The sequence below is a fragment of the Electrophorus electricus genome, chromosome 15 (genome assembly GCF_041902795.1).
Source record: "Electrophorus electricus isolate QZ-2024a chromosome 15, ASM4190279v1, whole genome shotgun sequence".
Taxonomy (NCBI): Eukaryota; Metazoa; Chordata; class Actinopteri; order Gymnotiformes; family Gymnotidae; genus Electrophorus; species Electrophorus electricus.
In genome coordinates, this window is record NC_137511.1 from 6860986 (window position 1) to 6878601 (window position 17616).

The window sequence follows — 17616 nt, forward strand, 5'->3', positions numbered from 1 at the left end:
TTAATGCTAGATTAGTCAACAGTGAATTACATTATTATGAGTCATTTAAAGACTTCAGAAAAAAAAAAATCTTTGTCTGTTATTTACAGTTTTTCATGTCCGAGAACAAAACTGAAGGCATGTGTTAAAGTTTAAGAGTACCAGAACGGAATAAAAATATTGGAGAATGCATGCAACATCATCACTCATATGAGGTTTGCCTTTGGGATCAGGTAAAGGTGTCTAATGTTTGAAAGGCAATTTATTACACTTATCTCTTGGCATATTGATTCTCAGCTGGAAAAGAGAAATCATGTTTCCCCAGGCTGTGCCTCCCCCCATCACTTTGTCTTCATCGATGCCAGAGGCAAACAAGGAGATGGCAAACCAGCACAGCAAAGATTGAGCAGCAACAGTCAGAGAATATAAAAAATTGGAAAATACTTTCATCTATGAAATATTTCTTTAAAAGGATTTTTAAAGCCCTAATTAGTCTGTAGTTCACCTTTAGTTAATCTTCTGGTAAATGGGAGATAGTTTGTTCATTTATAAGAGGGAACAGATCTGTTCCTCAAGTTTCTATAATCTGTTACAGCATTCTGCATGGCAAGAGTGTGGTCAGGATCTGCTCTGCCAACTTCAAAGTAACTCTTTTTTTTTTTTTTTCTGAGGGATGAACGTGTCTAGCTGCTGCTTGATAAAAGTCCTTGGTATGTCCATGGAGGCTGACGGACAGACTCCAGCTCATAAGAGACTGTCCACTGAGACCTCGCTTTAATTAACTCAACACCCGAGCCCACAGATGCACAGATCCTCAACAATGTCCCCTATAAATCACCAGGAAATAAACTATCTTCACTGAGAAATGAACGGCATGGTCAATGTAGTGTTTTCCTCCGAAGAGAAGCTTGATAAGAAAGGACTGTATGCAGAGTTGTGTGTGTCAAGAGCCTGCCTTGTGACCAGTCATCTCCTGAGCAGGCTCAGCGGGTGAGTGGCCTCATGTCTGTGCTCATGTCAAAAAACTGCTAATGGCTTGATATCAGAGGAAGCAACACTTTTTTTTAAAGTTTATTTTTGGGGAACTTGTCAGAATTCTTTGACCTATAATAACATTTTTTTTGTAAATATAGAGTGCTGGTAACATTTTTTCCATATTTATTTTGTATAAATAGGTGTGAATAGTATTCTCAGGCTTAAAATTCTTTAGTTTTTTAAAATACATTTATACCCGTGTGATCACAGAGTTGGAGTGTAGCACGCCAGTGAGAGAGTAGGCTAGAATCCAAGCTCCTCTGAGACTCTCTGTTGGAACACACGCAAGGTTTTGGGCTAAATGGGAGCCTGGGCTTATTTCAGATCTGTGGGGCTTTCGGGTCCAAATTAAAAGCACCCCACTGACCACAGATGGCTTAGCTCTACAGACATGATGACGAATAAAAAAGTGCAGCTCTCAGATCTGATGGATGAACAATGCATATCCCTGCTCCCCCAGCCCCCAGTTTTTAAAGAAAATTGTTTGTGGCTTCCCCCCCCACCCATTCTGTTATATTTTCATATATACATTGCCAGTATTCATGTGTCTAAAGAGTGTCTTGTTGGTATATGTCTCTGGGATCTCAGGTGGTTCAACAGATCATAACTTTAGATAGGTATACTACACATGTTTACGTGATGTTTGGAAAATGACCAGAGATTTGTGGATGCCACTTTTTTTTTTTTTTTGAGAAAGACAAATAATCATGGTTTTTAACTTACATCTTCCTCAGATTACAGTATAAAAGGCAAGCGAAAACAAATGAAAAAATTATGTCGTTTATTTTCTTTAATAAAACATTTCCTATGTGTGACTCATCTGCTGAATATGGCTCATTATGGTCTAATGTGACTTTAATTGGTCTTTTAATTTGGATCTGTGACGTAGCCAGCAGACATGGCCAGCTCAGGGCACTTGAGTTCACCCCTAGTTTCTCAGGTGGCTTTGTTTATTGCGCCCACCTATTTGCTTTCAATCTGTCAGCAGCAGGGCCACGCATAAGAGGAGAGGCATGGCATTTGGCAAGCCATCTTTCACATGACACCCAAGTACTGTGTCCCATCTGCCAGACAGGCATCCAGGCCGGGACCTGTATTTGCCATAGGATCTTTTGAGATACTACGCTCTCTCTTTCTTTCCCTCCCTGTGTGAGATTGTCTTTTTTTCTTTTGAGGGATAATTTCACCCTTTCCTCAAATGTTTGTCTAGGGGGAACTGGTTTTCACCTGTTTTTAGCTGCACTAAACTCTCAATTTGGTTTATTTCTAGAATTTTGGAATTTAAAATACTTAGGAAATAAAGAGGCTGACCTAGCTCTTGTTTTAAATACTGTGGGACCTTTATAGCATGTGATTTTGCCTTTGAAAAAGTCTTTTATGTGTCAAACAGACCAGTAAAGCAATCAGCAAAATAAACTTCAATGCGTAATCTAGCCATGTCGGCCAAAAGGGACTTCAGTTGTCACTTGCTTGTCAGATTGTTAAACACAGCCTTTCTTGAACTCCTCCGGGCCAGAGCATGGAAGTGGCTTGATCTGGTGCGGTGATTATCAGCTTGACAGCTGTCCTTATTAGAGGTGTGAGCAGTCTGCCTGCTGACCACTGCTCTGTTGACTGACTTACTCAAGTCAGCAGGTCCATTCGCATGGAGCACAGATCATTTTCAACTATCCAACCTGTGAATGTGTTCATATATAGCCTAACATGCCAGATTGTTTGACAGTTTGGTATACAAGATGGGAATTTTTAAATATGTAAAAATTCCCATCTTGTATACCAAACTGTCAAACAATTTAATTATGATGGTTCTTAAAAAAATAATCCTCCAGTGTGCTGAAAGTTGTTCTTGTTGTTGTTGTTGTGTGTGTGTGTGTGTGTGTGTGTGTGTGTGTATGTGTGTATATATATATATATATATATATATATATATATATATAGATAGAGAGAGAGAGAGAGAGAGAGAGAGAGAGAGAGAGAGAGAGAGAGAGATTAAAAATTCTAGTAAATTACACATAGTTTCCAGAGATACAATACATTTGCCCATCTGATGAAGGACCTCTGTCCGAAACGTTCTGTTTCTCTACATCTGGTCACTCAACAGGAATCTTTCTTCTTCACACACACACACACACACACACACACACTGAGTCATATACTGAGTCCCATATATATATATATATATATATATATACTAAACATAATATACACTCCATTCCTTGTGTAGAGGATGTTATGTATTTTATTGATTTTGAATCCCACCACATGGTTGCTTTTGTCAACACCAGAAAGGTAATGCAGGCTATTATTGATTTTCAGTAAACACTGATAAGTCTACTGAGATACTGTTAAAATATCACACATTCATAAATGTTTTTATTCTTTCTTTTATCTGTTCTGCTCCAGGAAAAATCATTGGAAGGTCAATGATAATAGAGCCTGCTCAAGATTAAAACAAATGACACTATCCTTGCTTATTCTCTCAAACCCAGACAACCTTGATCTTGGAGGGGAAACCAAGGTGAATAGTTGAGTCAGTTCACTGTGTAAGAAACTGCCATAATTTAAACAATTATTGGTAGAAACCATGGAAAATGACCCTTAAAATAGAACATTTGCCCCATTGTGTTCCTTTCTTGTCACTAAAAATACATGAACACATTACATCACAAAATAAATAGAATGTTGCCTCCTGGCGGTATTATCACTTTGTTCAGCGTCCACATAAGTGACAAAATGTAATGACTTTGGAGACTGTATTGTCCCATCTGATAACCCATAAACCTTTAGACCCTGAATTCAGCTACAGGTTATTTATTTGTATTTATCTGTCACACTCCAAGCCTCTGTGTCACCTTCCCACTAATCACTGGCCACACCCCCTTCAACTGTTATTTATCTCTTCTCTCTTTTTATTCTCACTCCTGAAGTCTCTAGTTCACCTACCTGAGTCATGAGCATTTCTTTTCTATCTCTATTAATGGCCTGCTCATTATATACTTACCTTGTATTTTCATCTCAGCCCAAACCTTGAGTACTGTTTGTCAAATGCCCAGCCCATACCTGTTCAATCCTTTAAATAAACAGAGTCTGCTATTGCATTTTAATCTCATCAGTGGTGTGACAATCCTGGCCTAAGGATTTAATAATCTTACTTAGTTCCAACTGATTCTAGCTATTCAGTTAAGAAGTTATAAGCTTATCAACGTTAACAACAAAAGTGTTTGACATGAAGGACAGGATACAGCGTCTGAGTGATGCTGTGTACTGCTCACTGCTGGTAGTACCACTTTCAAAACACTTTAATCCAGTTTCCTATCAGACTCCCCCCAGACAGCTCATCTGTTTTAATGGCATGTCATAAAATGTCCGCAGAACAAAGTTGAGTAAATTAGGCAGCTCACTTTTGGAAAGTCCCCCTTTGGGCTTCCATCTGGTAGAACACCAGTGAGGAAATGTACTGGTGGTGAATTAACTGACAGACTCTGGACTAATGTTTAAGGCAGTGGGGGGTGAGATGGCTAGACCCTCCTTGAATACAGAGTGTCCCTTTTGCTGAATGATGACATCATGTAGCAGAGATGATGATTGACAAGCACAGTAAGATACACTTGTGATAGCCCAATGTGATAGATTTTTACAAAGCTATTTGTTACAATAACTTCAGCATTGCTTTGGGTAATGATTATATTAATTCCATTACTGGAATGGGGAGATCATTAAAAAAAATCCAGAGATCATTAAAAACTGGGCCTCCAAAAACAGCAAACACCCTACTTACTGTTATCTTACTTACTCTTATCTTACGTACTGTTATGTATATATTATGTATAAATATTATGTTCCCTGCTTTTTTAAATTAAGTTTTGAAAACGTGTGAATGTGCAATACGCATGCTTGAGTCATACATTTTGTAGCTTATGGTGAAATCTGAGAATACTGTAAGAACACCACATTTCAGCTGGTCTGAGCCCGTACTAAACGGGTAGTATTGCAGCCTTTGTATAACATCTCTTAAAAACTTCTGTGGCGCTAATAATTGGGACTTATTACCACAGTGTGCTGTACAGCCAACTGCTAGGCTAGACTTTCTCTGTTTACATGGTTGCTTTTTTTGTCCTGCTCGAGTACTTCACATGAACTACTGAGGGAAAACTGGATTTGAACTTAAGCCAGCAGACATCACCTCAGAGGGGCATGCCAGATCTCAGCTGCATTACTTTCTTCTGTCCTATATAACACGATTTACTCTCCTCTGTGTGGCAGATTTATGGCTTACATGTTTCTCTGAATTGTATCCAGCTTATGCCAGAGTTCTTGATCCAGACAATCTCAGTCACATCTCAAAAAGATCAGAAGATCTATTTTTAGAGACTTATAAAATATATGCCATTCAGATAAAATAGGGAATAGGGGAGTGTTTTGTGTGTACATGATGGGAAAAATAATGAATGTAGTAACATTTTGTATGTGAGAGGTAAAAGTAATCAATGTGAGAGGCAGACCTAGTGAATTTGAGAGAATATTTTGTTTGTATGCGAGAGGTAAACTGGTAATATGTATAACGATTGGACACACACACACACACACACACACACACACAGAAGAGGATCCAATTGCATGAGATTTTATTTTCAGAAATCAAACGGATCCATGGAATCAGGCATGTAAGCGTGGTCGGGTTGGTCCAGGGTCGAAACACGGGGCAGCGTCTGGGTCCAAGCGTCAGGTGGGAGATGAAGTCTGAAAAGCAGGCAGGAGTCAATAACCAGGAAGACATAAAAGATTTGGAAATGCTCGATACATCACATGAAGTTAGCAGTACTTCGCGGTGTGAACACGGGGGAGGGAAGCTTATAAAGGGGGGCAGTAATGATGAGAATGAGGATCAGGTGTGCTAGAACTCAGATCGGGGGTCTGTGCGAGTGGGCGTGGCTGTGCGATGCTGAGGGTGGTTCCAGGGGTTCTTAACAATGTGAGAGTATTTTTTGTGTCCAAGCAGCATATTTTTAATAATGGCCAAAGTACCTCCTTATATTTAGGTACATGAAAAATTTGAAAATCTGAATGGTTGAGCCTGAAAACCTATTTAACATAACAAGGAATTTCTTAATCTAGTGGCATCATAACAGTAAGGTCACTGTGAAATTGATGTACCTCAGAAGTGTTTACATTCACTGGGTACATCTACACACATATCAGTCAGTGTAATCTCCTTTGTAGTCTTCTCTGGGTGGTCCGTTCAGTCTGCTCTTGGCTCCTGTCTATCTCTGTCATTCACAATGTCTCCACCGTGTTGTGTGCTGTCCTATCACTTCAAATTTAAAAATTGATTTCAGGCTGATGTTGTCACCTTTAATTAGTCCCTGTGTGACATGAGCCTACTACCCTCTGACCAGCACAACAGTGGCACAAGATAGACACTTCAACCACTCCTAATTCATAAAAATGGATCTCCCCTCTTATTGCGCATCCATAATCTGCAAGAATGCAAGAATGCTCTCAGCGGACATTCAGTGGTTTACTGTGTATAGTTCTTGAAATCCCACAGTGAGTGATAAAACATTTCAGAGATCAATTAAAGTAATATTGTTTTTCTTCTGAATGCTTGGACTGGTTGGGTTATTACCACAAATTTGTAATTTGAACATTCTAAAGACAAGGCACAACTATAGATGAATTAAATGTTTATTATACTTTTATTTATTTATTTATTTATTATTTATAATCAAATTATAATTAATACCCTACCCCATTACATGAACAAATAAAAATAATGTTCTGTGCTCATCCCTTTGGCCTGTGAGATTACTGTAGGATAGTTTTAGACTATGGGTCAGCACTTATGCAGACCTTGGCCATGTGAGAGATGAGGAATAGCTTCAGCAGTCCCTGCTGTGGGTATCTGGGAGAGTATAATATTGATCTGGAAAACTCAGAATGTTGGGCAACCTTTTTGGCAGCATTTATATCTCTGACAGGAGACAAATTCCTAAAGGGTCTTTTGTCCTTTTGTATTAAACAATTTCAGCAAAAAGTAATAAACACTTATTGATCTATTCCAAAGTATTCATTTGGATTTTTGTGCAAGTCATGGTTTATTTGATTTGAAGTTTCTTAACAAATATGCTTTGAATTAGCATAGCTGGTTTCATAATGTTTTATTTTCCCTTGTTATACTAATATATATTAATAAAATACATTTAAGACAAAATGAACTGAGAGATGTCATTGATCTTCCTGTACCTGTCATTGTTTAAGAATTCGAATTGTTCTACTCTCATTGTAATGGCTCATTATTTCACTAAGTGATTGAATAAATGAATTATAAACAAGTTGTTTTTGTTCCTCTCCCAACAGTTGATGATAATATTATACTCAAAGATGGGATAATTGACTTGTCCTCTTTTTCATCTAATAGGTATTTAGTAAACTATTTTTTTTCTGTCATATTACACTCATAATATGCATTATCTTGTGATATAGTGAAATTATCATTGAAGGTTTAGATTAACTATATGCGACTCACCAAAGCCCTTAAACTTCATGTTCTCAGCATCATCTCAGTGTAACTGTGAATAAAGACCAAGTTGTGTTCTTTCTTTCTTATTTGCATTGTCTGTGAACTGTGCTCAAACCAGGGCATGTGCTGCTGATTGCATATCCTGGCTCACTTTAGGAATGCCTACTCACCACAAAAAGCAATCCAGTATCATGTTAGAGTATTGCTATTTTCCCATCTGATAAATATCCACATGTCCAAAGTGAATGGGTCTTAACCTGAACAGTCTATTAAATAGTGTATTAGCCTTGGTAAGGACTCAGGCCACTAGAAAGTATTACTTTATCACAATAATGAAATATCTACTAGGAGACTTTGCAATGCACATTTCTTTTGCCAAACCTTCGAGGCATCTAAATTAGTGTTGGCCTGTGCACCATGCAGTTAGATTAATTCCAGTAGCTATTCCTCACTCAAGACATGAATAAGTTTTGGAATATTTAAATGACATCAAGTCAAACCACTTTGAATGTTAATTCTCTTTCCATGAGTTGCTTGTTCACATAAATAATTATACAGACACCTCTTGGGGCTATTTTTTGACACAGGTTACACTTTGTTCTAGGTTCACAATGATTTTCAATTCAAAAATCCATGCAGAGGAGATTTAATCTGAGTAATTTAATCTATGTCCAGAAAAATTGCCACTAGATTTCTTGGAGACCGTTTATGTTCAGTGAGAAAAAGTCTAAGATGAAATAAAATAATAAAGAGCTGTATACAATGTAGGATTGGTCAATGCAAACACATTTTAAATACGATCTAAAGATAGACTGTCAGGCAGTGCGCTATTTCAGTGTAGACAAGACATGAAATTCCTCTAGAATCACATTACACATGCTATTGATTTAGAAAGTTATTTTAATTCTGTATAAACATATACATATATGCACTTTAGTGTACTGTTACTTGTCCCCGGTTGACGGCGAAATCCACAGGGCTATAACAGTCCTAAGAGGAATGCCTTTGTGTGTGTGGCATGTGTAAAATAGCCAAGGATGAGACCAACACCATTAGCCTCTGCCTTTATCAATTTACCTGTACCAATAAAATCAATGGTGAGAGCATATAGTTCAAAGAATAAGAACAATTCTAGTGAGTGACCATAAAGTACAAGTGGACATTGTGGACGGTGCCAAAGAAATGAAAATAAATAATAATAATAATAAATGTTTCCTGATCAACAATGCAACAAAGTGGCACCAGCCCCTAATCTACCACATCTATACATTAAAATCACCTGTAACCATGTTACCTGACTTATCCACAGTGACAGATAGGGGAAACATAAGAGCAATCTCATAAGTAAACTAAACAATATCGTTCATACACTGTCACAAGATGCCTTAAGTAAGAACTCTCAAGTGTGCCCCAAATCAGCACTGCACACTTTCACAAAATGTCTCACATAATAACTCAAGCATGGCCCGAATCAGCGCTGCACACTTTAGCAGGAGATCCGCCTTTAAAGCAGAAGTCCCGCCTCCAGCAGTCCAGCCCACAAGGCTTCTTATTGGTTTACCAATAAGTGTACACACCTGGCATGTAACATATACAGATAATATCAAGTTATTGTTAGTGGTCTTACATAACTTGCAATTATGAAGAAATCACTGGGATTTTGTTGATTAAAATATATGAAACTATATTTAGACAGTCTATCCAGATTTACATTCATAAATAAAACAAATCAGAAATGTTATTGTACAACAAACCTATATACATACTGTGGTGAAAATGGTGGTTTAATAATCAATCTTTATTCTCATGACTGGGGAGACTGTATGTGTGCAGTTGCTTAAGATCATCTCCAGTTTGTAGCAATGCACACACATATTAAAACATTTTCATTCAAGGCTGGTCATCACTAGGTGTTACTACACAATGCATGAAGATTTTGAAAAAATACAGCATAAAGAGATTCACAAGTGAAAGTACTTATTCTAGTAATGTTGGCATACGATTTTACCAGTTCACCTGCTGAGTTCCTGTGCACTATGCTACCCTTGGGTGCTGCTTCAGGTCTTTACTTCAGCAGGGTAGGTACATCATTATTACAATGCTCTCTTGATGTTCTGAAGAAACAGTGATAATAATTTTGATAATAGTCTTCCTCTTAATTTCTGGACAGATCAGAGGAATTTGAGCACTATTACATTTCCTTAGATTGCCTGTGTAGACCCATTTTCAGTGAGAACAAGAGCATACACTGTTCATACACTGTGAGAACATCAGAAACACTATTAAATGAGACCACTGATCCACTGTCTTGCCAAATGCTCAGCTCAGTTTCTCGCATCTTAGACAGTCCTTTCTCTGCCCTTATCTATTCTAAGGGTTTCACAGATGCAGGAAAATGGGTCAGATTTGTGGAGCATGACCAAGTACTTCTTGTAGTCCATAGTTTATTGTGAGGGGTGGTCAAACAGTGCAGTGAAGGAGAAATTCTCTGAGATGATGTGCACAGCTTTTATGTGAAGATGATGACAGAAAATGCTGCATTTGTGTATACTATGGTAGCACTGACAGAGAGTGGATGTAAGTGCATGCCGCTCAGTGACTCTCTGCACAGACATTTTCAGTGTTTCTGTCTTCTCCCACAGACTTAGTAATTTCAGGACCTGTACTGCAAGGGAACTTAAAAGATCATCCAAAGACAGAATACACTTAGGATTTCCTTCCTACAGACAACTGTGTACTGCTATCGGAGCAAATTGGGAAAGGGATTAGATTAGGAAGAATTACAGGGCATTCAATGTTGCTATGTAATTGCCCTGTTTAAATTTTAATGTAGAAATAAATCAAACAATTGCCCATAAACAGAATTGCTGTATAATTGAAGTAAATGTGCTTGAACAGACACAAATAGATTTGACAGACAATTGAAATAAAGCATAGAAAATATTGCTGGTCAATTTGTGAACATCAAAATGCTCTGAATGTTCATTCACTTATTTAAAAAAAATAGTTATTTAGCTAAGTAGTAGACAAACAGGCAACTGAGCAGTCACTGTATTCGGTGTTAGTAGATATGTATTCCAGTAGTGTATTATGCTTTTCCCCCAGCCTCCCTTTTTCCACTCTCTACACGGGGCAGTAATCAGTTGCAGTCTATCACTAGTCAGCCAAGATGAATGTAGCAGTGCACTGTTCCAGCAGATATAAAGCTCAAGTGAAAAGTGTACAGTAATTATAAAATAGGAATCATGATCAAACCAGCACAAAACAAATGGACACGTCCAATCGAGGTGGAAGACACCATGCTTCCATTAACCCCACAAAAATATTGGATCAACCTTGATGCAAGACAAAATAAACATTGAGCCAATTACCCAGACCAAACTGATCTTTGGTTTATAAAGCAGTAACATACACTTCCCCAGTATCTCCTTTCCTGCTACTTGTGGGCTAAAGTAGCAGAACATTGAGTGTACAGTAAGTATTGGTCCTCTGGAGCCATTTAAATTATTTGTAATTGTAATTATTTAATCAACTGGTTTCATAGAAACTGAATAGCACATAAGGTACTCTTGATATTATTAAGAATAAATCCATTTAATTAGAAAGTTCAAGACTTGGATACAGATTCATTGCATCTTTTTAAAAGCACTGGTGAAAGCCTAAAGAATGTATGCTACAAAATGTGCTACATTCACAGTTATAGTCACTGTAGTACAGTTGACGAGAGGATAATATCAATCTTGTTGCAGGACCTTGTTGTATTGTTATGAATGTCAAAATGTTTCTAATAGGCTGGACAAAATGACATATCCCCTTGTGCCCTTTACTTGCTGAAATGTCCAGAATTGGACTAAGCAGCACCCATTTGTGCCCATCAAAGGAAATTATGAAACAGTTCAGAGCTGATCTTTGTTCATGCTACCTTTAGGTCTTAAATGTGAACATATTAGAAAGTAGCAATTACTCATTGAATTTCGGAAGCCACTTTGTCTCGTTTCTCTTGAATTCTCATGAAAAGAACTGAACTTGTCTTGTGGTGTTTTGGTCCATTAAACTACAAGTACATAGCTCCATCAGTGTCCTCATTTTTTATGGTGTGTAGGTAGATAAGACACTTTTTACAAGGCTGGTTTGCATTGGAAATGATTTTTGTTTTACTGAATTTAAAAAAATATAGTACTTTGTATGAATAATTCATTTGAAAGCAATCTTTGATGACAATGCAAAATGTACATATTCTGTTCACTACTATACTACACAGTTATTAAATTTAATATTCAATGTGATTAAATGTTGGATTTGTAACAGTACATTATGTTGAATCATATGTATGCATATGGAAATGCTACGTCTTACATTAAAATAGATTTAATTCAGTTTAACCCTCCTGATATAATGAAGTGCAGACTTTAATGTAAGTGTGTGTGTGAGAGGGAAGAATGAGTTAAAGAGAGAGAGCACGACAAAGACACGGGCATGATGTTTGCCTGTATTTGGTCAAGGAGGAAGATACCTTGCCCTTATTAGCTATGGATCATTTCTACATAGCTGGAAATGCCACTCTAATGGATCATACCTCCAAAATGATCTCCTTTGGGAGATTCTTCTGCAAGACCCTATAAGTTAGTATCTTCTCCTCACATGTACTGTTATTCATGTTCTCTTTATACCCTATACAACAGAGATGTAACTTAGTCCCTGTTCAGACAAAATGTATTCAACAAAATTAAGCAATATATTTTCAGATATTGTATCTTGAAATTGTGATGCTGTCCAGGTTTTCTTTAGATCTTTTGACAAAATCATTTATAATTTAAAATGAAGCCTTTATTCCAGACTTGGTGGGTGGTTGAGCTTCTTCTTAATTAGATAGGCATTTGTTTCCAAGTGTTCACTGGCAACTCACTAAAGTGTAGCCTCACTCTTATAGAGGCCGATGGCATGGCAACCTGGGGGTTGTTAATTTGATGCCATATTATGAGCCAAGGCCAACTGCTGGAGCTGTCACCTTCGAAGGACAAGAGAGGAGATAACCAATGGTAGTCTTTATTCAGGGACTCCTAACTTGAACCTCTCATCTGGGAAGCAGTTTATGTTTATGTATATTGCTTATGTTTATTTTTATGTATATTGTTTACATGTAAGTGGTAGAAAATTCAGTGTAGTGGTTATTTACTAAGTCTCAGTGTGTTTGTTTTTTTGCTTTAATCAAAATATTTTGAATGATTTCTTTTTTCTGTCTTAGAAATAATGTTCTGGTAACCCTTGGCAAGAAATACTCTTTGAAAAGGAAAGGCTCTGGATAAGGCTTTGGCAATATATCTGCAGCAAAGCCCATGTATCGATTCATCTCTTTTGTGTTCTCCTCTGTTGGTTCACTGTCTCTGGCAAACAGTACTGATGATGTATTGCTTAAATATGGCATGAGAATTGCTGATACAATGTAGGATTGGTCAATGCAAACAAATTTTAAATTCAACCTAAAGATAGACTGTCAGGCAGTGTGCTATTTCAGTGTAGACAAGACATGAAATTCCTCTAGAATCACATTACACATGCTATTGATTTAGAAAGTTATTTTAATTCTGTATAAACATATACATATATGCACTTTAGTGTACTGTTACTTGTCCCCGGTTGACGGCAAAATCCACAGGGCTATAACAGTCCTAAGAGGAATGTCTTTGTGCGTGTGGCATGTGTAAACTAGCCAAGGATGAGACCAACACCATTAGCCTCTGCGTTTATCAATTTACCTGTACCAATAAAATCAATGGTGAGAGCATATAGTTCAAAGAATAAGAACAATTCTAGTGAGTGACCATAAAGTATAAGTGGACATTGTGGACGGTGCCAAAGAAACGAAAATAAATAATAATAAAAATAAATAATTGTTTCCTGATCAACAATGCAACAAAGTGGCACCAGCCTCTAATCTACCACATCTATACATTAAAATCACCTGTAACCATGTTACCTGACTTATCCACAGTGACAGATACACTTTAGCAGGAGATCTGCCTTTAAAGCAGAAGTCCCGCCTCCAGCAGTCCAGCCCACAAGGCTTCTTATTGGTTTACCAATAAGTGTACACACCTGGCATGTAACATATACAGATAATATCAAGTTATTGTTAGTGGTCTTACATAACTTGCAATTATGAAGAAATCACTGGGATTTTGTTGATTAAAATATATGAAACTATATTTAGACAGTCTATCCAGATTTACATTCATAAATAAAACAAATCAGAAATGTTATTGTACAACAAACCTATATACATACTGTGGTGAAAATGGTGGTTTAATAATCAATCTTTATTCTCATGACTGGGGAGACTGTATGTGTGCAGTTGCTTAAGATCATCTCCAGTTTGTAGCAATGCACACACATATTAAAACATTTTCATTCAAGGCTGGTCATCACCAGGTGTTACTAAATGAGGCGTGAATATTTTGAAAAAATACAGCAGCCTCACTGTTCCTTCTGCTTATCTATATCCTACACTCACACTTTCAAAACAAGGTTAGTGCTTTCTCTTCAGTAACTTTCCACTGACGCATAGAACACAGTCATCTCTCATACACAGAAATTTGCATAGTAGAAAAACGTAATATGCAATTACAGATCCCTAATATATGATAATATTCAAAATAGGTTTCTACAATAAATGCATATGCATATTTTGAAAATGTGACAATGCCCCCACCAGCAGCCTCCGTTTGGCGACAGTGGCATCCATGTGGATTTTGTTTGTTTTGTCTTTCATTTCGACATGCTTTATGTTTTGGTTTAGTGACACCCCTCACACAGGTGGTGTGGATTTCCATCTCATTTGCCATGCCACCTGTGTGTCATTATTTCTTTCCTTAAGAATTTTTATGGCATTTAGCTGAGGCTTTTATCCAAAGCGACTTACAATTATGACTGAAAAGAACTTCAGCAATTGAGGGTTAAGGGCCTTGCTCAGGGGCCCCAATAGTAATGAAATGTCACTGGTGGGACTTGAACTGTCAATCTTCAAATTGCAAGTTGACTACCTTAACCACTGAGCTACCACTGCCTTTGGGTAAAAGCCCCTTTTCATTGTAACCACTGCATCAGTTACTGTTACTTTGGGTTTCTTTTATGATTATTTGGAGTTTTCCTTTGTTTTCATTAAAGCCTTAGTTCAAAACTGCTTCCTCCTTTTTTTTGCATGATCTTGGCCCGTGACAGAGCACCAAATCTATAGCTATTATTTACAACTTTGAAGGTTAGACCCATACTGAACTTACATCTGTCCTTCTTAGTATATCTGGAAATATTTCTACCCATCTTCTCAGTCACTGACTTTAGCCTGTCTGCCATTCTTCTGCTGAAATTCTCAGGTTCAGATTGGGAAAACTTTGTGCATGACCTAGTCAACCTTGTGGCGTCATGCGGAAGTTGAGAAGTCCCACATGTATCTGTTCAACAGAAGTAGGGACAGAGAAAAATCTTAATCTTATCATTTGCCTCTCAAAGTTACAATATAGTGACTGAGATTATAATATATTTGATACAGACTATATTTTATTTAATGTTATACTTTATATACAACATATACAGTACACTGTAATATATTGCTATAATGTATCAGTGTCTTTGATGCACAACTAATGTAAAATTAACTACAAAGATGTTTTCCCTTCTTTTAATATTTAAATTATGAAAAAGTCTTAAATTGGATTCAGTCTTGTCTTGGACTTGCCCACAGCCATTCTCAGTCTTGACTCAACTACTACATAGTTGGTCTTGACTTGGACTCGGCACTAATGTTCTTGACTACAACACTATTATATTATTGCATTAAATTATTAACACAGATAGGATCATGTTATGATGACAGAGCTTGGGTTTGTTCATTCACATAGCATAGGTTGATTTTAATTAAACTGAATGAATATGATGTGGCAGTTGGAAAACAATTTGTAAAGCTTGATCCAATTAGCTATGGCAGATAATTAAGCAATAACACAAGACAGGGTGCATCTCATCAGTGGATATCTGTATGCCTCCAGGTCTGCAGGCATAGCACTGAAGGCGATACATTTAAAGCCATTGTACACTCAAATTAAGTTACACTCAAATTAAGTTACACTCAAATTAAGTTACTCATGAGCTGCTCCCTCTCAGACTTTTTTTATAACAGTGCACCAGAATTGTCCCTGTAGCTGCACATATTACTGGTGTCATTAAAGGAATGCCACATGGTGTGCTTCTATTTCTGTTGAATGTTAACATCAGCCAACTGTTCTTTATTTATTTTAAATACACAACTCAAATATTTTAGTAGACCAAGAACAACTCAGAACAGTATTGCACAGCCATGCAAGGCCTGCCACCTGTTTTATCATGTATTCATGATAAAAGCCTCTTCATATCACTTTTAGCAAAATGTTGTTACTCGTGGAGCTTTTAATGTAACATCCTGAGCTCCTTTAAATGACTCTGTTTTCATAGGATATTATAATCCCATTGTGATGTACATTGTCTATCATTACATATAACCACAAAGTGTTGTAACATGATTGGTCGCATAAATGAATGAAATGTGAATGAATCCTAACTAACAGTAAACAAATAAACCTACATACACAAAACACAAATAGTTGTTTAAAAGGTGAAATCTCCAAGCATGTGATCTGTTCCATTTGCACAAAGGTTGTTAATATCATTAAAGACACAATTATTTTCCTCTTGTATAATAAAATTGTAGTAATTTCTTTGCCAGGGTAATTAGTCACAGCTAAAGCTTTGTACAGTTGGTAGCCTCTTCTCTGCCTCTTCCTCTCTAGCTCACACAACAGAGTCCAAGGCTGAAAGTGATCAGCAGCATATGGGAAAATGTACATCTGAGTTAATGGTTTCCTGAAAGAAATGTGAAGAGAATACATGCTACCATGTAAAAGAAAGTACTTTTAGCATTTGTGCACGTGTGTGTGTATTAATGTTATGCATTCAGATCAGCATTGAAGCTGTATGGCTGAGATCGTAAATCTCTTGCTGGGATGTCATCTTACCTTTCACTGTCACTTGCTGGCTGGATCAAGGGCAAAGATGATGTACAATATAATGAGCACTGGCTGTGTTGTGACAGCATAGTCTCATTATGATGTTATTGCTATCACCACAAAAGAATTTGAAGCCTTAGGCTGTTTTATAGGGGACAAATCAATTAAATGATTCTGAATCTTGAAACGAACATGTGAATTAATGTTTTGAAGATAACATGGTTGCATGGCATGTTCATTGCATATGAAACCTGCGGACAACCCCCCATTTGACTTTTAAATGCAAATCATTTATCTCCATAGTTACCTTTGGTGTTTAATATATTGTGCTTCTTTTGTTTTTGGCCAATTATCAACCTCCCTTGATTATTTCATATACATGCACTGAATGTGTAAAATCTCTCAACAGTATGGTTCCAAGAAACATTGCAGGTAGACTTGTAAGGTTTAAGTTGGCTTTCTTCAGCCCTTTCCTTCCTTATGTGTCTTCAAAAAAAACCCAAAAAACGTGTGCCTTTCTGCAGAAAAGGTATGAAGCTGTAGTACTGAAGATGATTTATGAGAAAAGTACAGTTGTTCTCCAGTAAATAAACCTATCAATGAATGGAGGGAGTGGTGGTAAGCTTCATTGTTATTGCGCTGTCATCTGTGATGCAGCAATAACAAAGCAAAGCCCATAATGGGAAAATCTAAGTTTCTTAATGTTCAGATTCTCAAATATTCTTCATTTGCTGCCTGGGAAGAGAGCTCCTTTTCTGGAGATAACAAAACCCTCACTGCATAATTACCTCAATTCAGGTCACCTTGGGCTTTGTTGAAATACTCTGTGGTGGAGACATTCGACATAATGAGATCCAGGGGTAAAGGACACTTTTTGGTAACATTCCCCACACTTTGCATAATCATTTTACAGACCTTTATTAATGAGATATTCATGACAGCTTCAAAATCCCCCTCAGAACAGATACATTCATATGTCATAGCTGAAGGCTCTTATTCTGTGTCAAATTGATTCTGTTATGTGAAGTCTGGGGTCAGGATGGAGCT